The sequence below is a fragment of the Triturus cristatus genome, chromosome 8, assembly GCF_964204655.1.
Source record: "Triturus cristatus chromosome 8, aTriCri1.1, whole genome shotgun sequence".
Lineage (NCBI taxonomy): Eukaryota > Metazoa > Chordata > Amphibia > Caudata > Salamandridae > Triturus > Triturus cristatus.
This window is the reverse complement of record NC_140591.1, coordinates 1,609,525,516-1,609,549,185: the sequence shown is the minus strand read 5'-3', so window position 1 is coordinate 1,609,549,185 and position 23,670 is coordinate 1,609,525,516. Positions and strand designations below refer to the sequence as shown.

Sequence of the window (23,670 nt, the reverse complement as noted above, 5' to 3'; positions counted from 1 at the left end):
CGGGCCTCCAGAACTCCACCTTTGCTGATTTGGGTCGAATGTTGCTTGACCTCCCGGACGGCCTCCTGCTCATGGGCGGGGACTTTAATTCTGTGGTTTCGGGTGAACTGGATCGTCACCCACCGAGGACCCTCCCCGCTGCCCAGTCATGGCTGGGTGGGATGTTGGAGACCTTCGGCTTGGTGGATAGTTGGAGACTACTGCATCCGACCCAGTGCCAGTTCACTTTTCATTCGGGGGCGCATGGGAGTCTCTCCAGGTTAGACTACTTCCTTATGCCAGCGGCGCAGACTGGTCGGATTCGAGAGGTCAGACACCTGGCGCGTGGTATCTCCGACCATTCTCCGCTGTGGCTTCTCTTTGACACCGGGCCGCGGTCCGCAGGGCGGATAGCTCCCATTAACCCCTGGTACCTGCGGGACCCTGTGACTCGTGACAGCCTGGTTAAGGCCATGGACCAATACTTCAGTGAAAACGAGGGGTCGGTGTCGTCTGCGTTGTCCCTTTGGGAAGCCTTTAAAACTGTTATACGCGGACACGCCCTCGCCCAGATAGTGGTGGCCAAGAAGGTTAGGAGCGAGGCGGTGGTGAAGCTGGAGACTGACGTCTCGGGGCTGGAGTCGGCCTTGGAGGCGAATATTACTCCGGACGGGCTACATGCCCTTAGCCTGAAACAGTTCGAATATAGGTCCCTGGTCACTGACGCGGCCAAAACTATGTATAGGGAGCAGCAGGGCCGATTGTATGACGCGGGGGACAAGGCGGGAAAGTTGATTGCGTGGCTGGACAAAAAGGAGAGAGTGAATCGCGTGGTCCCCGAGTTGCGTGCTGCGGATGGTGGGTGTGTGGCTGAACCGGATGAGATTGTGGAATGCTTCGCTGACCACCTCCGGGCGGTGTACTCCCCGGTGACTGACAGGGACGAAGATGACTCTCGCCTCCTATTGAGAGATATTGCTCTGCCCGGCCTGTCCGTTGAGGACCGGGAGCGGCTGGACGCCCCCTTATCGTCGGATGAAATAGCGACCGCGATTCGTTCCCTTCGCTCGGGCAAGGCTATGGGTCCTAACGGTCTGCCCATTGAACTATACAAATTGCGTCCTGATAAGCTTGCGCCCTTCCTCGGCCGCATGTTCCGCGACTCTCTTGCGGCGGGTTCCCTTCCGGCCGACCAGCGCTTGGCCACTATAGTCGTTCTCCCCAAGGAGGGCAAGCCGCGTGACCGCTGTACCTCTTACCGGCCTATTTCACTGCTCAATGCAGAGCCTAAAATCCTGGCGAAAGTCCTGGCCAATCGATTGTTGAGTGTCGTGTGCGACCTTATTCATCCGGACCAATGCGGCTTCATCCCGCACCGCAATACCGCTCTTAACTTGCGGCGTCTGCACGGGGTCCTCGCCAGGGCGGAGCTCCTCACCGAGCCGGCCGTGCTGGTCTCTTTGGATGCCACGATGGCATTTGACACTATTGAGTGGCCATTCCTCTGGGCCGTCTTGGATAAATTCGGCTTTGGGGAGGGATTTATTGGCTGGGTGAGGCTCCTTTACACGGGACCCATGGCTCAAGTGGTGGTGAATGGGCGGGTCTCTCGGCCCTTTGCCCTCGGCAGGGGCACGAGGCAGGGGTGCCCGTTGTCCCCGTTGCTTTTTGCTCTCGCCCTGGAGCCACTCGCTGCCTGGCTCCGTTGGGAGCCCTCGCTTAGAGGGATCCGGTGGGGCCCGGGCTTTGAAGATCGGGTCTCGCTGTATGCGGACGACATTCTCCTGTACCTCACCTCACCGCGGCAGTCACTCAACGTCCTCTTTGACGTTCTGACCTCCTTTGGGAACAATTCGGGTCTCACGATCAATTGGTCTAAATCCTGCGTTTATCCCATCGCTGGTGGTCCTCCTCTCCTGCCGCCTAGGCTCCCGATTCAAATATCTCTGAGCGGCTTTAAGTACCTGGGGATATACGTTTCGCTGGACCCGGTGGCTCGCTACGAGCAGAATCTTCTGCGTCCACTTCGGCGGCTGCGGGAGGACACGGCCCGGTGGTGCAGGCTGCCCCTGTCCCCGCTGGGTCGGGCCGCGCTGTTTAAAATGATGTCCCTTCCCAGGTTCCTCTATGCACTCCAGAACTCCTTTGACGTTATCCCAGTGGCCTACTTTCGGGAGGTGGAGAGCCTGCAGAGGAGACTGGTGTGGAACGGCCGGGCGCGTATTGCTCTTGCCAAGCTCACTCTCCCCTGGTATGACGGGGGCATCGCGCTTCCTGACATTCGCAGGTACTATTGGGCCTCGCAGCTATCTGCCATTAACCACGCCACGTATGCGCCCGGCTTGAATCCGGCGTATGAGATGGACAAGTTCCTGCTTCCCGGCGGGAACTACAACAGGGCACTTTATTCCCGCCTGGCTGACCGGACCCTTACGGGTCCTACTAAGATTGCTGTGCGGACCTGGAGGGCTGCCACTGCGGCCACGGGCTGGAGTGAGCGAATGACATGTGCTACTCCCTTGTTTGCCTCCGACCGCCTGGGCAGCTTGTGGACCACCAAGGGGTTTGACCAGTGGGACACGATTGGTATCAGCAAAGTGGGAGACCTGTGGCACAAGGGCGCGGTCAAGACTTTCGCGGTGCTCCAGGCCGAATACGAGCTGACCGACAGGGAGTTCTTCCGCTACGCCCAGGTTCGACACGCCCTGCTCTCGGTCTTCGGGGAGGGGACCACGGTCCCTGTTTCCTCGCCCCTCGAGGACCGCGTACTTGACGGACATGTCCCTGATAGTACTATTTCTTTAATTTATAAAAAATTGATTAATCACCGGGCGGATCTCCTGGTGCGCCTTCGGGAGGCTTGGACTGGGGATGGGGTCGAATTGGATGACGAAGACTGGCAGTCTGCACTGTCGTCCCCCAAGGAGGTGGCCATTCCGGCTCGTCTCCGGTTGGTACAGCTCAAGATTCTCCATCGGGTGTATGTTACGGGTCCGCGCTTGGTCGCGATGGGATTTTCCGACGACGGGCTCTGTAAACGAGGCTGCGGGCTCAGCGCCACCTTTCTTCATATCCTTTGGGAGTGTCGCGAGGTGGCGGACTATTGGCACCGGGTCCACACGGTTATGGGACAGGTCACCGGGGTTGTACTGCTGCCGGAGGTGCGTCGCTGTGTCCTGAATGTGTGGGAGCCCAATGACTACAACGCGGCTCAGACTCGGTGGGCGGCCCTAGGGAACATGATTGCCAAGAGGGATATAGCGCAACTTTGGGGCGCTCAACGGCCGCCCACCGTGTCAGTATGGAAGGAGAATATGGACTGGTGTATGTTTCGGGAGAAGACAGTGTATGTGGCCCGTGGCAAGCCGGGGGCATGGGGTAGAATATGGGGCCAATGGAATGCGTATCGCGGAGGCATCTGTACGCCCCCCCTGGTAGACACTGATATCGCCATGTCCCCCTGACCCTCGACGGTTCCTGGCGCTTTTTGTAACAACTACATAGGGACGTTCATCTTCCTTGACCCCCCTTTCCCCCCCCCCCCTCCGTCCCCGGCCTCCCGGTACTCCTCTCGTTAGTGGATTGCTCAAATGTTCTGACTGGAGTTTCCCGGGGGGAGCCTGAACCGCACTGGTATCCCTCGTAACTCGCCTTTTGTTTTTATTGTTTTTCTTTTGTTTCTGTTACTGTTGGACTGACGCTTGCTGTTCTTTGAGAACTATCTTGAGCCACTGCGGGGCAGTGCCCTGGGAACGGACTGCAACTTTGATATGTGTATATTTCCTTATGTACCTAGCGGCCGGCCCGGGTGGTTGTAGGCCCATACTTGTGACCGAATTGTTGCTCAATAAAAACTTTTTCAAAAAAAAAAAAAAAAAAAAAAAAAAAAAGATATCGAGGGTGGCTTACAAGAATGGGCTCTGGCATCCCTAACACCCTCAATACTTAATCACATCACGGGCAGCCTACAGGGTATCCGGAAAGAAAAAAGGCACATCCAAAATAATCACTTCCCTGTAGCTGGAGAGTCACAAGGACATAGGAGAGAAGTAACCCCCCCCCCCCCCCCCCACCCCGATCGTGGCTCCTGATGCTCTCATGTTTCTGACTCCAAATGGTGTCACAGATCTCCCCTCAAAGATTTTGGGCGAAGCGATGTAGTCCGATTCCCCTATGGAGTTGGGATTATTAAAACATTGAGTGCGAGGTCAAAAAGCTCCTCCATCCTGCTGCTAATTCTTGATGCAACAAGCTCACCCAGGAGCCCCTTTATATTGGGAACCATTGTTTTCCCAGGATTGGTCCGTTCAACAGTAGAGGCAAAAAAGGGAGGGACTGGGGCTTGAGACAGGTCCAGCATACGTGCCCCTAAGTTTGAATGAATGAAAGAAAAAGGGTATGCAGTTCCTAATGGGAAAGGGGGAATCGGCGAAGGGGGGGAAAAGGCTCTAGGTGTCAACTGAAGGGGAAGGGAGAGTGCTCCTTAAGGAACAAGGGCCCTCACTCACCCTAATGGGCGTTACGCTTCATCATTGGGCAGCTCCTCTTTGGGCTGGTGCTGCAATGCCCAACGGGCCCCACAAGAGGGCTCTTTGCCGGAGGTCTTTTCTTTTTGCTGATGTGGGTTGGATGAAGTAGTGGGGCATGTGGCGAAAGGAAGTATGAGTGCAGTGGAGGAAGAGTGTGTGAAAAATAACTAAAGGAATCCCAAAGATTCTTTATTAGCTGGGTTCCTATGCTATGGTTAAAAGACTAAAGTCCAGGCGAGTGCAGGTGATGATGGCCCTCTTAAGCTCGAGTTGGTATGTGTGAAACAAAAGGGGTCAACATGTTTTTTTCCTTTTGTCACTTTCATTTGTTTGCTGCTTATTCACTAGATGGTGTGGACTTTCCTTCCTCTTCTGTGGAGCATGGACCCATTACTTGTGTCCTGCCACTACTCACATTTGAAGCATTACTTGTTTCTTTTGTTTAAGCACTCCCCTTCACCATGTACTGTGTTCCCCACCCATCCCATGTTACTCACTCACCCGCGTCCTTCTGCCTGCCAGCTCCACTTTGCTCTTTCGTGAGTTAGCTCTCCTCTCCTCACCCTCACCATTCGTGTTACTTCCCCCGCACTGCGCCATCCATTATGCCTCCCTCACACTTGTGCCCTCTGTGTTGCTTATTTCCACCTGCGCCATTTGTGTTGCTTCCCCCGCACGCCTGCACCCTCAGTGGTGCTTCCACACACCTCTTTCCCCTATTTTGCGTCTGCTGCACCACTGTGTTGCTCTTTCTTCTCCAAGATCTATTGTTAACCCTGCTGAATACTCCCTTCATACTCCAGCACGCTCTGTTACTCCTTCTTCCTCAAGCTCCTCTATTGTCAACCCCACTTCTCCATGGTTTTATGTTTTTTAATAGTTTTATTTTGCCTCCTCTGGGCTCAATTTCAAGCGCCTCTACAGCTTCCTCGCTCTTTCCCGGTGCTTCCCATTCCTCCCTTAATCTCCTTGTGGTCTTTTTAACATTTGGCCGTTTTTTCCAGTATACTTTCTTTTAGAGTGCAACTGCTATTTTCTTCTGGGCTGCTCTGAAGTGCAAAAAGTGCATTACGTTTATTATTTTTTTTATTGATTCTAATGCTAGCAACCATCTTGGATTGGTAAATAACATTAAAAAAAATAGTGGTCTTGTCGCACCTTCATCGAGGGCATGCTATATCACCATGCGTACATGCGCATAGGGAATTGCGCAGCTGCCAGCAGCACCTACGTCATCACACCTTTTTTCCTTTATTTTTTGTTTTTTGGCAATGCTGCACAGCATTAGCAAAAATATTGGTAAAGCCAATAAGTCAAAAAGGTGCGACATGTCCACTTTTCCAATGGCTTTGTTTCATTTGTTCTTGTTTCTTACTTTTTCATGTGTTTATGCCCCAAGTTGTGATTTCCCTCTCCCCTGTAGTGACAGTCCTCAAAGAAAGAAGAATGACTACTGCTGACATATCATTATATTGTTAAACAACCTTGATCCTAATGAGATGCAGAACAATCAATTATTTCTTAAATGTTGTTCATGGAGAAAACCGAGGCAGTGGTCAGCAACCGGTTATCAGCTAGAAACCAGTGGAGTCTTTAGAGACAGCTTAGCCTCACAGCAATATATATGAATATAATACAATGGAAACGTCTGTGTACGACATCACATGCATTCAGGCATGCTGATACCATTGGTATGTTGGATGTAGATGGAGTGCGGTGGCAGCACAGATAAGAGAGGGTGATCACTAAATATTTTGACATCCCATCATGCCAGTACCCTCAATAGTGCGTTGAGCACTGTGGACTTTCACTTGTATATGGCTTTTTGGCAATAATATTTAATTCTGTCAATGAATGACTCTTGAATATTTGGCACGACACTAAGGTGCCCAGCAATTGACTTGTACCATTGTTATGAACTTGTTTATGTCACTTATCCTATTACCCTACCCAATTCGTCACTCCCTCCCCTTCCCCGTGGCACCCCGCACTTTTGTAAATAGTGTGATTTACCTTATGCATTTATGTGCCTGTTCCTAGTGTGATTAAATAACACTATGGTTCTGCCTTAAAATTGTTGCAAGATTTGTTGTGTTGATCTTTCTCAATTTGTATGCATGCTCTGGGACCATTTCTATTCCACTAAATAGAGCAAAAATGCCCTTTTATGCAAACAAATAATCAAGAGCCATTCTATTTTGTAAACCACTGAACTAATTACTTGTACTTCTCGCCACAGTGAGGAAAAGCAAGTAGTAGTTGAGTGTGCCAAGAACTCAAACTGCATGGAGATATTGCCAACTAGGTGGCACATTTTTATCACACCATAGCTGGGGAGGAATCATGATAGAAACTTGTTGCCAGCAGAAGTGTGTGTTTCTTCACATTTGTAGCAGTGATGCTGTATAGTCATGCAATCAATCACTATAAGGAGGCTATGTAATGTTGCAAGGTAGCAACATCTAGCCTAGTTCTTTGGCAGATAAGTATATGCACGTGTATTGCAAATCCAATAGATATCTAGGAATGAACCTGGGGCATAGCAATAGAAATGTAGGACTGGTTGCAAACCTCCATATTTTTCCTTGTATTATTGTTAATCGGTTCAGGCCCTGTGCATAGCGCTCTTAAGTGGGACATGCAGAGACGCTGCTTAGTACAGCAAGAAAACCCATCCAAAGTTCACCCTTCCTTTTCCTGTAGTGCACAGACTCACATGGGCAATTCAGAAACCTTTTTCCTTACTATCGGGGAAGGAGGGAAAGAAACTTGTTAGTCTTCTGAACATTAAGCAGGCATAGTTGCATGCAATACGGTCCACGTATAATTTGATAATGAGAAGACTAATTATATGAAATAGTACTAAAATCCTTTTCCTCTGCCTCGTCAAACAAGGCCATGGGGCTGATCGCATTACGTTAAATTGGCTTGGGTGTGGTTGGTACCATGCAGCGCTAGATGAGGGCAAACTGTAGAATACGGGCGATGGGCAGTAGGTAATAAGTAAACTGGGTTAACTGGGGAATGAGGGATTTGAGAGCAGACATAGTAGTCCTCGTCCTACAAAATGAACAGCTATATTGATCAGTTTCCACCACTCGTGGATGGTATGGGTGAGAGACAAAGCATTCCGTAACTCGTCCTCCGATATACTTTCTGTTTTGGCATGCTTTCACAAAGGGTGCAGACATGCATATTAATGCAGAAAGTACTACAATGGGTAATCTGGTAAAGATCATGGCTCAGGCTGTCATGAAGTGTGGCTGGTGGTTGTTGTTCAATCCATGTCCTCGTCGGCAGGTGAGGGGGTCCTACACAGTTTTCTGTTAGCAGAGCCATCTTGCATCTTGTCTGATGGACCCATTCGGGTCTATCCTGGATTTTCACAGCTGTCCCTAATAGCAGTAACACAAATGGGGCATAGACCACCTAGGAGAATGAAATAATTCTTATTTTCTTTGCCAATATCCACTTGCTCGGTTCAAAAGAGTGCATGTTTTCGTTGGATGACTAAGATAGGGCTTTGTTGACCTGGTGATAATGCCCCCGCTGGAGACAGTCCAGGGCAATGGCATAATCTGGGGTATTTTCATTGGCCCAAACAAGGGCTGCACGGTTGCCAGATGAAGGAGGTTTCAAACCTATTGCCAAGGGTCAACTCATCAATAGTTCATGAGGGACAATCTTGTTTTTCTGCAAAAGTACCAGTAACAGAGCTTCCTGCCACCTGAAGCAGACGTCCTTTGTGCCCTGTGTCATTCTTTTTTTTTTTTTACTGTGCCATTCATACATTCTACTTCCCCTTGAACTCGGGGGCAGTGGTGATATGGTGAGTGTAACCGCCATTTGATCCGCAAATCCTACACATTTTCTCAACTATAGAGTCCTTAAAGTGTGCCCCTTGATCGCTATTTGTGCATTCTGGGACCCCACACCTTGGAATATCCTTCACTGAGCATTTCACTACCGTTGTGGCATAATTTTTATTTCATGGGGAATGGTTTCACCCATTTTCATAACTTGTCTGCACACATTTATATTTGTACCCATTGCATGGATACATGTGAACCAAATCAATTTGCATGTTAACATTTGGGCCAAGGGGTATGGGTAAATGATCATGAATAGCAGGTGTGTGTCCTTGATTATTTTGCGCACGTGATGCAGTTTAAACAATATTAATCCGTGAAATCCTAGATGTCTGTAGCAAACCAATGCGTTGTCATCTTACTATTCACCCCACCACCTACCCCCCATTTTTCTTGTGTGAATGCCCTAATGAGCATCCTTAGTCCCTCAACATCCGGGAAGCTGCCTTCATCTATTCACACCTTCTCCTCTGCTGACTCCTAAGACTCAACAATGTCTCTTGTTGTTAGTAGGTGTTTCTGCGGTTGGATTTTTTATTTGTTTTGTCAGAAACTGAGCCATGTGAGGCTTTTTAGTGAGGAAATTAGTGTATGTCACCACTACTCTGTGCAGCAGAACCGTGTTCAATTAATTGGCTACTCTTGTTGCATGCTGAATAGGGCAGCCGGAGGAGGTTATGAAACCTCAGTACTGCCAGTTTTGTCTAAAGTCATGGACAACTTCAAAGGCACTTTGTGAATCTGTATTGAGGTTAATTCATTTCCCCCTTTAAAGCATATAGTTCTGCTGAGGTTCTTGGTGGTAGGGATGTACTCTATACAATGGCTCAAGGAGTGGTTAAGGTGTAACCTGCTCTATAGTCAATATCCGTTCACCTGCTGGGTGAATAGTCTGTATACCAGTAAAATTCTGTGTTCAGCACTAGACACTGCTGTGACTCTGGTCTGTAGAAGTGCTGTGAGGCAATCATGATACTCTTCAGTTAACTCGGCTGCTGTGGCCTCAACATTGATATGTTTACCGGTGGGCAGCGCTGTATTGAAATGTTACTCTTGGCCAACAGTGTGACCTAGTATCGGAGAAGTGCCAGATAGCAAACAAATTTAACAGCAAAACCACAGAATGTGGCACTTGTAATACACATTTGTAATCTAGCATAATGTGAGCGTTTTCTCCATCATTGGCGCTACCACAGTAACTGAGTGCAGGTATGCAGGAAAACTACAGATAGATTCATCAACCTTTTTCTGCATCCATGTTGCTCAGTAAGTACTACATTGGCCACTCCATTGCATTCGGACACATAGAGCTGGAAGAGTAGCTCGTAATTACACAAGATTAAGGCTGGAGCAGTGCACAAAATCTTTTTCAGCTTGGAGTAGCAGTCAATCAGTTGAGCAGTCCATTCAATGACTTCTTGCGCTGATGTGCACTACCAAAGTGCCTTATCCTAAGGTCTGTTGTCGGGTATTTATTGATGGCAGTAGCTGTTCATGCAGAGGAAGGACAACATTTCTTCTTAGTTGATGGCTTGGGCATGCGCATAATGGCTGAACCTTTTCTCCGGTGATATTCTCTGGGTTCCTTTTCTTATGATGTACCCCAAATACGTGATAGCAGGGTGGTAGCATTGGAACGTGGAGAGACGCACCTTTGGCCCTCCCCCCAAAACTTTTTCTGGAATAACCTCTTCTAGGTCCGCCTCCCATTTTTGTTGTAACTCAGTCATAGGTACTAATGTTTCCTGTGTCATGCGCCTATACAGGTACGTGACTGCTTTAAAGGTGCCCACTGCTTTCACCACATATTGGCATCCCATTGATGTCTGTGGCTCAGTGAGAACCCCCCCAGTGTTTTCATATGGCCGCAGTGAGTGCAGAGTGCAATAAGAAATTTCCGCCAGGCAAGTCTTATCTCTCCTGAAGATCATTGAATGTGATCATGGTACTTTCCTCATGAAGGTCTCCTATTGTGGATAACCCCCGCTCTCTCCAAGCCTCCAGCCCCCACCACTTACCTCTGTGAGGTAGGGCCTCACAAATAAGTAATGGGATTTCAATGGCATAGGAGCGTTTAATCTGTCCCCCTAAGCCGGCCCGCCACCCACCTTGTGAGCCATTGCAATTGTGCCGCCAGGTAGTAGGCCTAAAAATCAAGCACAGCCAGCCCTCCTTCCGATCTGGGCCTCCTAAGTACTCCAAGAGCTACTCTCCGTCTACCAGTCCCCCATAGAAAGCTCGAGATCATGGATTTGATCTGGGCAAAAAGTTTAGCTGGTATCAAGATCGGTAATGTCCCAAAATTATACAAAAGTCTCGGGAGTGTAATCATTTTAAGAAGGGCTACTCGGCCATTCACTGATAGCGCAAGAGTTCCCCAGAAGTTTTGCTCCCCTTATGGCTCTCCCAATATTGCCCTTCAATAGATCTTCCTGGGTGTGGTAAATTTGCGTACCTAGGTACGTCAAGCACCTGTCTTCCCATCTCACTCCATCAGTCTCTTGTGGGCCTAATCTGTTCGCCTTCGTAGGGAAGAGGCAAGACTTTGCCCAGTGTACCCTGAGCCCTGCAGCCCTTCGGAGTTCCTGCAGTAATCCCTTAGCTCCACAAAGCACTTCCCCCCCGAGTCTGCCAGAAACATCAGTAAGTAATCTGCATATAGTGCGATGTGATGAGCTTGCCCGCCCACATTGAGGCCTTCATAATGTTGACCCGTTCTGGCTCTAGCTGCAAGCGGCTCCCATGGCCAAGGCAAATCAGAAGGGGGAGAAGGGGCATCCCTGTCTCGTCCCTCGGCCGACTTTACAGGCGGTAGATATTAGCCCTCCTGTTTTAACCCCGGCAGTGGAATCTTTCTATAGAGGAGCTGTCCATCTCACAAATTCATCCCCTAATCCAAATTTCCTCATCCCACGGACCTAGTAAGGCCATTCAAGGCTACCAAATGCCTTTTCAATGTCCACTGCAAAAACAGTTGCTGCTTCTTTCTGGTAAGAATCTGCCTTCAGAACCTGCAGCAGCCGTCGGACATTTACAGCTGTATTTCTGGTGGGGATAAACCCCCCTTGGTCTTTGTGCATTAGCATTGTCATGTAAGGAAGGAGGAGGGTGGCTAGAATTCAGCTCAGAATCTTGTAATCTAGGCTAAGATGTGAAAACTGACGGTAAGCCGACCTGTCCCAGGCTGGTTTCCCTGGTTTAAGTAGTGGGATGATTCCCGCTTCCCGTGTCGTCTTAGGCAGGTGCACGCTTCCCGTGTCTATTCAGGCAGGTGCCCCACCTGTTTCGCTTCATTATATAGCTTCATGAGCCTAGGTGTTCATGGGTCAATATATGTTAAATAAAATTCTGTCGGTAACCCATCCGTTCCTAGTGTTTTGTTTTGGGCCATGCTTTTAATAGCCCCTCTCACCTCACCTATTGCTACATCCCGGCCTAGTTTGTCCGCTATCTCCTCACCCCAAGCTGGCAGTTCTGCATCTCTTATAAACACATCTACAACTCCTTCCTCTGGGTCTAATCTACTCCTGTACAAGTCTGTATAATAACCAAAAAAACAAATCATTGATGCCTAGCAGGTCCTAGCAAGCCTCTCCATTCTGTCCTCTGAGCTACAGAATCACCATCCCTCTCCTGGCCTATTAGCCAACTAAGCCAATAGGGCTCAAGATTTGTGTCTGAGTGGGCTTGAGTTATCCATTTTTTGTAATCAAAACAGCGAAGGTGCTCTACTTGCGCTGCCACTGCTTCTCTGGCTTCCAACAGCTCCCCCTGTTTGTCTGCTCTCTTGGGTCTCTACCGTTCTAACTCACATAATTGTTGTCTGCCCCTTGTATGTCATGCAAGAGCACCTTGCACGTTCCCACCATCTCTGAAATACAACGCCCCCAATGACCGAGCATCCCACTCTACTAGTGAATTTGTTGCTGTATTAACATTATCCTAGAAGTATTGATCAATAGCAGTGCCCACTGCCTCGTGGCAAAACAGATAGTCTAGTGCGTTAGGCCACAAGCACCATGTGGGTATTTTGGGCCTCGATCGAGACCACAGCATCCCAATAGTACTGGATTATGGTCCAAAATTGTTCTAGTGAGATATTCACTGGTGTGCACCCCCTCGTGTACATCTGGGGTGCACAGTATAGCATCCAATCGGACATGTAAGTCATGCAGTGCGGAGAAAAAGGAATAATCTCTATCCCCAGGGTGTTGGGCTTTCCACGAATCCACTAAGCCCCATCTCTATTGCCAATGTCGACTCCTTTCTGCTATCTCATTTACAGGCATGTCAGGAAGTGGGGAATGCGAGCGATCCAGTCCAATATTTGTTATACAGTTAAAATTGCCCCCCCAATATCACTGACCCCGTTGTACTGAAGCCAATTTCCCAGAAAGCTGTGACAGAAAGGTAGACTGTTCCATATTGGGGGCGTATAGGCTCCCTAGCATTATATTCCTGCCATCCAACCGCCCGGTTACTACAACATACCTCCCTCCCGGATCTATAATCTGGTTCGTATACTGAAAGGGCACACTCGCTCTCACCCATATCAGTATCCCCCTGGCGAATGCTGAATAGTTGGAGTAAAACACTTGACCTTTCCATCGACGCTGTAGCGGAGCTCCTTTCTTTGCCATTATGTGGTTCTCTTGGATCAGCGCAATTTGAACCCCCCTCCGGACCAAATACGCATGAATTGTATGGCTTAGCAGCATTGAATGCATCCCCCGTACATTCCAAGACATACATTTTAAATCTGGGGGGAGCCATTGTGTTGATTGGTCCTTGCTCCCTCTAAAGTCCCCTAGTGTGACACGCCTGACCCCAAACACCCTTTAACCAGAACTAGTTCCCTTCCAAACTTATTCTGAACTCTGTCATCTACTGGTTGCGGGGTATGTAGCTTGCCCTTCAGGACCCAGAGCCCCATCAATCCGCATCCCCAATACCTGAATTAGATAAACAGCCCGAAACAATCTCCTAAGGACATACGTTACAATGGTACAATCAACAGTTCCCAGAGTTCACAAATTCAGATCCAGATCAAGGCCTCATTGTGTTACGTCGATCTTCAGGTGTATGTTCCAAGGTGCCCTCTTCAGACAAAATTGTCCACTGTCTGAGGCATGATTACCAGTAGTTCTGAGTTATCGTTTGCACTGAGTGCTAACGAGCCTTCCGATCATTCCGCTTCCATTCCACTTTTACTCGACGTGGGGCTGGGTACATTTTGGCTATGTTCCGCAACAGCCTGTAGTACTCTGCATCGTTCCAAACTGAGTTCCCTGAGGGATGAGGTCCTGGACACAGTCTTATTGTTGGTAGTACTCTGTTGGGATAGGTCTGGCGAGGAAGTGCGATGTTCCCGGGACCGTCCAGTGTCCAAAGATTCCCAGGCCTCTTGCAGTGTGGTGAAAAATCTTGCCCCCGCCGGATTGGCCACTCGCAGCCGTGCTGGGAATAGCATTGCGTATAGAAGTTGCATTTCCCGAAGTTTCTTTTTAACGGCCAAAAGCGATGCTCTTTTAAGTTGAACTTCTCTAGTAAAGTCCGGAAAAATCATTACTTTACTATTGTCAATCTGTAGACTTTGTTTTTGGCGGGCTTGTTGTAAGATATGGTGCAAGAGTCGCACCACTATCGGACGAGGAGGCGCTCGAGGTCTTGGCTGTCTAGCCGGTACACTATGGCTCATTTTCAGCGCATAGAAGGGTGACAATCCCTCTGGGGCTACTTCGGTGCAGAGCCAGTCCTCCATGAAATTCACCATATTCACTCCCTCCGCCCTCTCCGGTACTCCAATTACTCTTATATTATTTCTGCCGGACCTCCCCTCACTATCTTCAGCCCGCACTTCCAGTATCTTGACCTTAGCCTCCAACTCCGTGAGCGATTTCTGTAGCGTGGTCACTGCATCTGGGAGGTCATCCAGCGCTTTCTCTGTGCCTATTAAGCTGATTTTCCCTTCTAGCACCTCTCTGGAGGCCGTGATAGCCTGCATAATATCCGCTAATGTGGGCTTCAAGGGAGCTGAGTCTTTTCCAGCTTCCATTAGTTCTCATCAGTCAGATTTCCAACGCCCCTCACATTGAGGACAGCATATCCTATTTTTTTCTTTTTTTTTTTCTCTGGACTTTCCCCATCTTATTGCCCGTTTACTCTCTCTCCCGAGACCAGTCGACCCACTTGGAACATGGGCAGTCCCACAGTGTTTCTTGTGTTTTCCGTGTTTTGCCTGCAGCAATAATTGTGTGGGTATCGCTGCTCACTACAGTAAGGTGTCCTCAACCCCAGTTCGGTCAGCTCCAGTGTACCTCCTTCAGCTATTCAGAGAATCTATTTCCGCGCTTCAACCCCCGTGTAGCTTGTGGGACGTGTTCTGCTTGTTGTCCTGTACTTATTGCGATTTCTGTGCAGGTCTCCCTCGCTGTGATGTGGTTCTGGGGTTCCCCCCTGTCACTGCCCCCAGGGTGCTACGTCAGTATAGTGATAATTATAGCCACTTCTCTTCCTTTGCGGGATGTACCTCATCACCCTGTCCCTTGGGTTCAGTTTGCCGCCACCGCCCTGGGTTATGGATGATTCACCAAGCGCTATGCAGCAGCTTTTATCTTCCTGGGCCGACCTCAGCGGGCTCCTTCCACCGTGAACGCAGTTCTGAGCCCGGAGCAATGAGAGCATCCGGCTAACTCCTTTTTCTTAGTTTGTCTCCCTGTCTCAGAGCCACTAAATGTCCGCTGAGCTCACCGGCAATTTCCAGTTCTTGGGCCGCCTTCTTCTGTGCCCCGCTGTCTGTGCAGGTGAAACGTCTCCCGCTGATTGAGTTAGTCTGCTCTCTCCGCACAGACCCAGGGGTGCGCTCGTCTTGCCGATCCCTTTTCAGCCACCCCACGGCCGCCCTCCGGCATTTAGCTGTGTCCCCGGTCCTTGCAAGGGGTCCAACCCCAGAAACTCACATCGGGGCTAATCCGGACTCACCAAGTGTCTTGGGTACTACCTGGGACTAACTCGCTTTCAACGTTCCGTTGCAGCCTTGTCCGCCCTGTTACTCCATGGGCACCATCTTGTTTTCGCCACGTCTGTACTGCACTAATTTAGAGTTTAAATCACGTTTTCAAGGTCGGCAGGAGCCCGTTGCTCGGTTCTTCTTGATCCTGGGACTCTCCGGTTCACGGACTTATGCGAAAATCTGCTCCTGGGGCTCAAGATACGGCGGACGGAGCTCCAAAGTCCCCGTTCTCTCACATCGGCTCCATGCCATGCCCCCCTTGGACACTTCTCCCTTGAAGTAAGTTGCTATACAGTTAGCTGGTTTAGCTATCTGCGAAAAGATCTGTAAAAGGGAAATGGAGACCGGCTCAGCTGTTTCCCTCACCCTTGGTAATAAAGTATTTGTGCAATTTAGGAAAGTATTTGTCCTCAAACATAGTCCATCGATATCTGGTGAGATTTGGGGGGGGGGGGACCATATCAGGATACTGCTGGCTCGTTATTTGTACAGCCATCAATAGTACACATTTATGATCTAGGCCCTCCTCAGATGAGTAAAGGGTTGCATATAGTTTACACAACCTGTCCCTGCCATGAAGTGTAGAAGACTATTAGAGGAAACCTAGAAATTGGTGCGTAAAGGTGTGATGAAGCGCTGCGGGCAGCGGTATAGTCAAATCTTCCTTTATAGGAACCCCACTAGTACAATCCAGAATGATCATCTTACTGCTACCTGCACCCGCCTCAGGGCTGAGACTGTTTCCCTATTGTCTATTGTAAAATAAAAATGATTATTTCCTATAATTAAAGAGCAGGTGGGGTTTATTTTCCTCCAGGGTCTCCGTTTTCTTCATAACAAGGTCTTTTACCAGGATCTTGTGGGTGGTATCTGAATCTGCGCCTCATCCTATAGGTTCCTTCGTCTGCCTCTGAAGGGATCTTCTATGGAGAATGGTGCTTGGCTGCTGTTTTTTTGGACATAGGCGGACCATCGGTTGCTGTCTGTTCTGTGGTGCCATCTAAGGTTTAGGTGGGTGTTCTCGTTGTTGTTTGGCATTCCATTATCCAATGACCATACCTGCCGCACCCAAGACCTTTATCCCTGCACTCCTCTTTACTTTGTCTGTAAAATAATAACACTCTCCTCCCCCTTTGTCTGATAATTTCTTACCGTAAATATGGCATCCCTTTTAGTGGCGATAAGTGCAGTGCATGATTTCCCATACTTGGTCGGACCATTGGCAGTAAGCCACCTTACAGGTCATAGCCACCTTGGGGAAACAAGGCGTTCATAAGCGTTTGCAGTTCCATGTGCCTTGGTGCTACGAGCAAACCCTGCATCCTTGTTCCATGCCTCTTGGACACGTGTCAGGAAGTTTAACTCCAATTCCCTTTTTCTTGTAATGTCAAACATAGTTGGGAGAAATCCCCCTGCGTTACTGCGAGGTAGTCTACAGTCCCATCGCTGGTCTCTATCTGGTCTGATCTTTCTACATCCTCAGGGTCATTCGCCCAATCCTGCTGGTCGGGTATCTTGAACCTGACTTTCACCAGAGGCCACTTACTACCATAGTCGATCCTGAACAGCTGGGCCATAAAGCCCGGCAGTGGGTGATATGTTATAGTTGTCTTATATAACCAAAGAACATTTGACAATTAGCTGCACAATCGGTAACTTCCTTTGCCATTATTAGGGCCTCTATTGGGTTCCAGGGTTTTAGCATGACTGTGCGTCCTATCAGTACTATAAGTTGGGTACTGAGGCTGAGCGTTGGCCTCTGCACTACTTGTCTTGAACAGTTCTCTGTAGAAGTTCACAGGGTGGGTCCAGGGTGGTGGTGGGTGTGTGGGTGGATAGGATGTCTGTGTGGACATCCAAAGCCCAATACATTACCGTTACCTGTTGTATCTGAGAGTACCTCGTCCTGTGGAGAGTTCTGTCTTTTTTGGTCATCTTCTACTGCTCTGGGATCCTCGCCCTCCGCTTGGTCTGTGCTTGCATCTGGTGTGGTGGAAGGTGCATAGGCAGTGCTTCGGGTATCAGGAAACCGCTCTCTCAACACCATACTCCGAGTTGCCCTTCACCACCTCGGGATGACTCTTGTTGGGTAGCCCTCTGCCTGGGCTGGTCTCGAGCCTGTGCAGCTGCTAGTGTTGAATTTGTAAAACAATACGTGCCAGGGCCCTCATTCGGAGGTCCCTGCAGCATGTGCCACACATTGCCCCAGACTGTGCTACCGATGACCGTGCCAACACAACTACTAGCCATCACGGTTCTACTAGTGTGTTGATTCAGACTATCCCAGGCCCCCAAAGCTGTAAGAGTGGCTTGGGTGGAAGGTATTATCAATTTTTTTAAATGTATATTGAATTAATAAATAACTGTTTTTCTAATTTCTAAATTAGAAAAACAGTGCCACCGTGTGGCAGACTGTCATAAGTGTCGGTTTTGATAATTAAGTACTGGTGCTGAGCATCAGAAAACACAAATTATGCACTGGCATCTGGTATACAGGACTCTTGATCATTTTTAGGTCTCGCTCGCGAGATTTAATGACTTGGAGAAGAGGGGCTTGAACCCGCCCCTCTTCTCCCCTCTTCTCCATTGCCTGGCCTCTTGAATGCTGGCCAGCCATTGGAGAAGAGGTTTGTCTCTCCGAACAGGCCCCGTCCTTTTCGGATACGGGGGTGTGTTTTTTTGCTACTTTTCTAATTATCTCCTCCAGCCAATGGCAAGAGGAGAACACGCCCCCGAATCCGAAAGCGCCGCTGCCTTTCTCCGAGGCATTTCTGCTTCGCCTCGGAGAAAGGCAGTGGTGTGCTTGTCTCCTTTAGCCTTCAATTTCTCTCCTGTAAGACTCTTGCCCGTTCCTCTCCCCCGGAGAACGTTTCAAAGCCAGAAATACACGTCTTTGTCCCCGTTGGTCACGAGGTCCGGTCTGGTCGGCGTCGCGGAGGCGATCGTTTCTTTCGTCTGGTTTTGAGGTGAGTCAGGGTGGAGATGTGGCGTCCCTGCTTCTCACTCGGGTGTTATCGGATTGCTAGGGGTGAGGAGACTGGGCCATATGTTGTACAGACCCACTACTCGCTATTGTGTCCCTGGTCTGGCGTCGGTCGTGTTAAGCCGTGTCTGGTGGCTTAGAGGACTAATGCGTCCACTGTGGGGGAGGGGCTGCCCTCGTGGTTACAGCTTTAAACGGAGAGTTCACTCAGCCGTTCATGCCCCTGCGGTCGACAAAATGAATACTTTGGTTACGTTCCCCGACAATGTACTGTGCAGCCCAACTGGTTCTGGTTTGGGCTATAGAACTTCAGAATAAATGAATAAACATGTAGAGAAACGGGATTATTTTCTTTTTTTTTCGTTAAATGGCGTGGATATATGTAAATTGTTGATGTCAGACTGAATTTATTGAAGTTAATTGCCAGAGCTCTAGGTATTAACACGCATGGGTTTTTAGGTCTATTTCAACAGTGCAGCTGTTACCTGTCCTTTTAACCTACACCAATATTTTTGGTGGGTTAGCCTGGACACTGAAGCTTACTGGCGCGTTCACTGTAGCTCATCGTTTCGAAGGTGACTGTTTGCTTCGTTGGTTTAAAGCCATGGTCGAGGGTTCGATCCCCGTGCTGGCCTGTATTTTTGGGTAATTCAGGTCCGACGGCTCGCTTGTCTGGGCAGCAAGGGCATGGTTGGCCTGGCGTGATCGGTCAAAACTATGCTAGCCGAAGAAGGGTAGCCTGAAACATGCAGCGCTCGCTGCATCTTACTAACCGCCGACTCGCCGGTGCTAGGCGGCGAAGCGAGTGGCGGTGAACGGCAACATGGGGCAGGGAACGTGGTTTTTTAGAAGGGGGAAAATTGGTTTATTCGCAGTCCCTCTGTTGTGTCGGACACGCACCCACTCTCGACGCCTTTTGGTCTGGTCCGTGGGCTCTGATCTGGCATTGATTTCTGTTCGAGTGAGTGCAGCGGTAGTAACAGTCCCCGCCCCCCCCCCCCACCGATTTCCCCCCCTCCCCTCCCCCACCACCCCCACCCATAGCCTTTCACCTCGGCAAAATGTCTCTGACATAGTAGTTGGAATTCGAGGCTCCTGGTGATACATAGCATGGGCCCTGTAGATTTCACGGGTGCATGGGGGTTAGGATCCCCAGCAGTGGGGGCGAACAGGGGAGGGTCCCGTCCGACTGCTGACATCAAGGCGCCGTCACGCTGCCCAGAGTGGAGAGGGAGCTCACTTTGGCTGAACTGCCTGGTGGAGGGGCCCAGGCTGCCCGCGGTGCCGTAATTAAGGATGGTGGACGCTCAGCATTGTTGATGTCGGCACGGGTGCAGGGCAGCACATGTGTCCCTTTCGGTGCAGAACATCCTCTCTGGGTGGGGCATTGTTGCAAGCATCGCGGCGCACTCTGCTTCTTCGGCTGCTTCTGCTCCTTTTGTGGTCTTTCTAGCTCTCTGCCTGCTGTATCACTGTATAGTCTTTCACCTTTTACCTCAAACATTTTATTTACTTTTCTCGTTATTTTACAGTAGCGCATCTGAATCGTACTGAGCTGCTCCCTCCTTCCAAAAAATAAAAAGATTGTTGAGGCTGGTGCCTATGTCCTCGGGAGTTTTCACACCCCTTAATGGAAGTCGCAGTTCAAAGCCTTGGAAAACGAGCTGGAAAAAAACTATTTAGATTGGTTTTCAGCACGTTTTCCCTGCCACCCTGTGATATTGGAGGCTCACCGGGAGACCGTGTGATGGTAGCCGATATCGTATATAACACAGTGACACCGTGTGAGTTGGCAGGTATGCAACTCAGTGAGAATGATCTAATACTTGAGGAATTTTTTCACTGTTCCTACCAGAACGGGTACATTTTGACTGCCCAGAACAGATTTTAGCGATAAATATATTACTACAAGAATTGTTTTCTGTATTTGAAACTATTGCAGCCCCAATACTTCATTTGACTTACTTAACATTTGAACAGGAGGTGAAGTGGGTGGCACTTCTGCTTTGGCTCCCAAGATCAATGTGTATGTGTCTAGATCTATGTCTGTGGCTTTCTATGTGTGTGTGTGTGTGGCTGTGTGTGGCTGTGTGTGTGTGTGTGTATGTGGCTCTGTGTGTGTGTGTATGTGGCTCTGTGTGTGTGTGTGTGTGGCTCTGTGTGTGTGTGTGTGTGTGGCTCTGTGTGTGTGTGTGTGTGTGTGTGTGTGGGAGGCTCTGTGTGTGTGTGGGGGAGGCTCTGTGTGTGTGTGGGGGAGGCTCTGTGTGTGTGTGGGGGAGGCTCTGTGTGTGGGTGGCTCTGTGTGGGTGGCTTTTTTTGTAGGTGGCTCTGTGTGGTGGTTCTGTCTGTGTGTGGGTTGCTCTATGTGAGTTGCTCTTTGTGGGTGGCTCTGTGTGTGTGGGTGGCTTTGTGTGTGTGGCTCTGTGGGTGCAAATGCAATAGGTCTTGCATTTGAGAGTGATTAAGCTATTGACATTGTAAATAACAATGCCGTTTCTTTAAATGTTTTAAAAACAAAAACTAATGTCATGAGCAATGCCAATAGCTCTAATTTTAACAATGCCGAGACCATTGCTTTGTAAATGCTTGTTTCAGCTATGCTGCCTCTACGCAAGCTTACAGCTCCTGTCTCTTTGCATGGATTTTTACACAACCTTCTTGTTGCCTTTGACATCGGAAGTTCTCCCTTCACCGGACTCCCTCTTTGACCCGCTTGTCTCTGTTATACTCACCTACTCAAACCTTTTGCTGAACATCTGTGATCTTCCTACAAAATAAAGCACAATTTAAAATAATTGCAAAACTTTTAGTGACAACAGTGGAGTGGAATAAATCAAAACGGATCAGTTCCCAGTTTTCTATGCGTTCCAGACCACTCACCGTACTCTAGTGCCTTTTCTTTTATCCTTCCTCAGTTCTCTCCTTGCCCCATGTACATAATCCTATGTGTGGAATTGTGTTCCTCTATAAGGAACAGACCCTGTTGTACAACCTCCTAATGTGCCGATACCTCTAAGGCCCGAACTCCTCAGTCACCTGCTTTACAGCTTGGGAGAGGTGGGCTCTTGGATTCTTAGGAGGGCAATGTGAGGGCCATGGACCGACGTGTACTCTCCCCTCTAGGGCTGGCCTAAAATCCTGCTGCTCTACACCAATTGAAACCGGTCCTAGGATGCTTGGTTTCAGTCCAGGTAGGACCTGGCTTGGCAGTTCGGGCTCGACTGTTCCCATGAGGCACAGGGTCGAGACTGATTTGCATATGGCTGGGTTCAAACTGGAATGGCATGGTTAGCAAAAAACGATGTATTTAGGCCCAGATCTCTGTACTGTGGTGAATGTATGACATTGTTCTGCATTCTGTCCCATCAACTGTTGTTTTTCCATTTGTCACCCCGAGTGGGACGGGTATGCTCAGATGTGATTCCCGTGCTCTCCATGCCACTGGAATCAAGCTATCCTGGCTGAAGAGGGGTGAAACCCCGAAACCGGTCCTAGGATGCTTGGTTCCAGTCCAGGGAGGACTTGGCTTGGCAGTTCGGGCTGGACTGTTCCCATGAGGCACAGGGTCAAGACTGATTTGCATATGGCTGGTTTCAAACTGGAATGGCATGGTGAGCAAAAAAACGATGGATTTAGGCCCAGATCTCTGTACTGTGGTGAATGTATGCCCTTGTTCTGCATTCTGTCCATCAACTGTTGTTTTTGCACCAATCCGATAGCAAAACAACTGAGCCAATGGTCTGGAACAACGAGGTTTATTACATGATCCTGGAAGACAGGTACTCGGCAAGATGCGAGCTACTGTGTTTTTGCGTCTCTCAGCCATACGTAAGAGTATAGTGCAATGAAAAAGTACACGCGTGCAATATTACATGATTCAAGGGATGCTGGTACCATTGGTATACATGATGTGGCTGGGAGCGGGGTGGCAGGATAGATAAGAGATGGTTTTGTGAGTTCTCAGGCACTGAAAAGAGCAACAGATTTTGTTTAATAAGGCCCAGTGCTTGGGAAGACTGAGTGAGGAGTGAACAGAAACTGATAGCAGATAATGAGACTGAACCCAGCTTGGCAGCAGGTGAGTCCTACTGCCTGACCAGAACACAACAGGTTAGAGAAGAGGGGTGTGGTGGCTGAGCAAGTGTGAGTGTGCTGGAGGTATGTATAGTGCGGTGGGCAAATGCAAATACACATAAATGCGCAATTCTTCCACAGTTGATACTGATTTGTGTATAGTGGTATATTTGTTTGACTCCAGACCTGGCATTCTTTGCTTGGTGTGAGAATATTTGTGGGTTTTGCATTTTTTGTTTAGTAACAGAACTTTTGACCGAAACAGACTAATGTCTGCCTTGCAGTTTTCATAGTGTAAGGGGTTTGGGCCTTCTAAAGAATCTTTAACTTACAAAGTGACAATGTTTGCGGCAGGAGAAAGGTCAGTGCACCATATACGGCACCTTTCAATCGAGACAAGAAAACCAAGATTAACTTTTCGAAGATCCTCCTCACAGTCCAGGTTTCCACATTTTGAGGGTACGATAGCGTTTATCATCTGTGAGAAATAGCAGTGTTGCTTTGTGAATACAGTAGTGGTGATCAGGGAAGTATTTATGGAAAGTTGGGTGGAGACTGATTGCACACCTTGGAGGTGGATTATTTTGCCTCCTGTTAAGATAAGGTTAACTTTAGGCTCAATGCCACAATCCTCAGAGACTCCTTACCTTTAGAACAGACATGGGATCTGGCCCAAGAGCAGCGAGAGATTCATTTATTAACTGCTCGTCAAGACAGCATAGTTAGTTTAGTTTAGCATGAAGTGAGCTGAGCTGTGAACTTATCCTTGGAGCGACTGATATATTTCTAGATTTCAAATGACGTATTTCCTAATGCCGAGTGGCGATCTGTGCTCGCTTGATTGATATGAAGGACCTTAACTTCCTATACAGATGGTAGTCATTGAGGTTGTCGATATAGTGTCTCTTTGTAGTGTTTTCGTGCAAGCCATTATTACGCTTTACATTTTCAAGATCTTGATAAGAAATGCATGAACAGGTTTCATGGTGGGATTCGCTTGCATGTCCTCTGGCCCTCTCCCAAATGTACCTATCTACTGTTAACAGATGCCTTGTCTGTCTCCACTGCAGGACTCTATGCTCATTGCTGATCAGAGTTTTGCTGAGAAGGAGGTAGAATGGTGGCAGCATCCCCAGCCTGAAAAAGGTGAGTTTTGTTTAATTTATTTTTTTTATAAGTTATGTCTTACCACAGATGCTCATTGGAGTGGACTGTACTATGTTT

The 23,670-nt window shown here is 48.8% G+C and overlaps 1 protein-coding gene across 1 annotated transcript in view; it reads left to right on the top strand.

Annotated features, from left to right (window-relative positions):
• The window catches only part of APBB1 (amyloid beta precursor protein binding family B member 1), a 424,653-nt gene that overhangs the window by 42,901 nt on the left and 358,082 nt on the right, over positions 1 to 23,670 (top strand). The window contains exon 2 of the mRNA XM_085623528.1: positions 23,517 to 23,592. The gene's annotated coding sequence lies outside the window, so the exon portion shown is untranslated. The remainder of the gene's footprint in view (positions 1 to 23,516; positions 23,593 to 23,670) is intronic.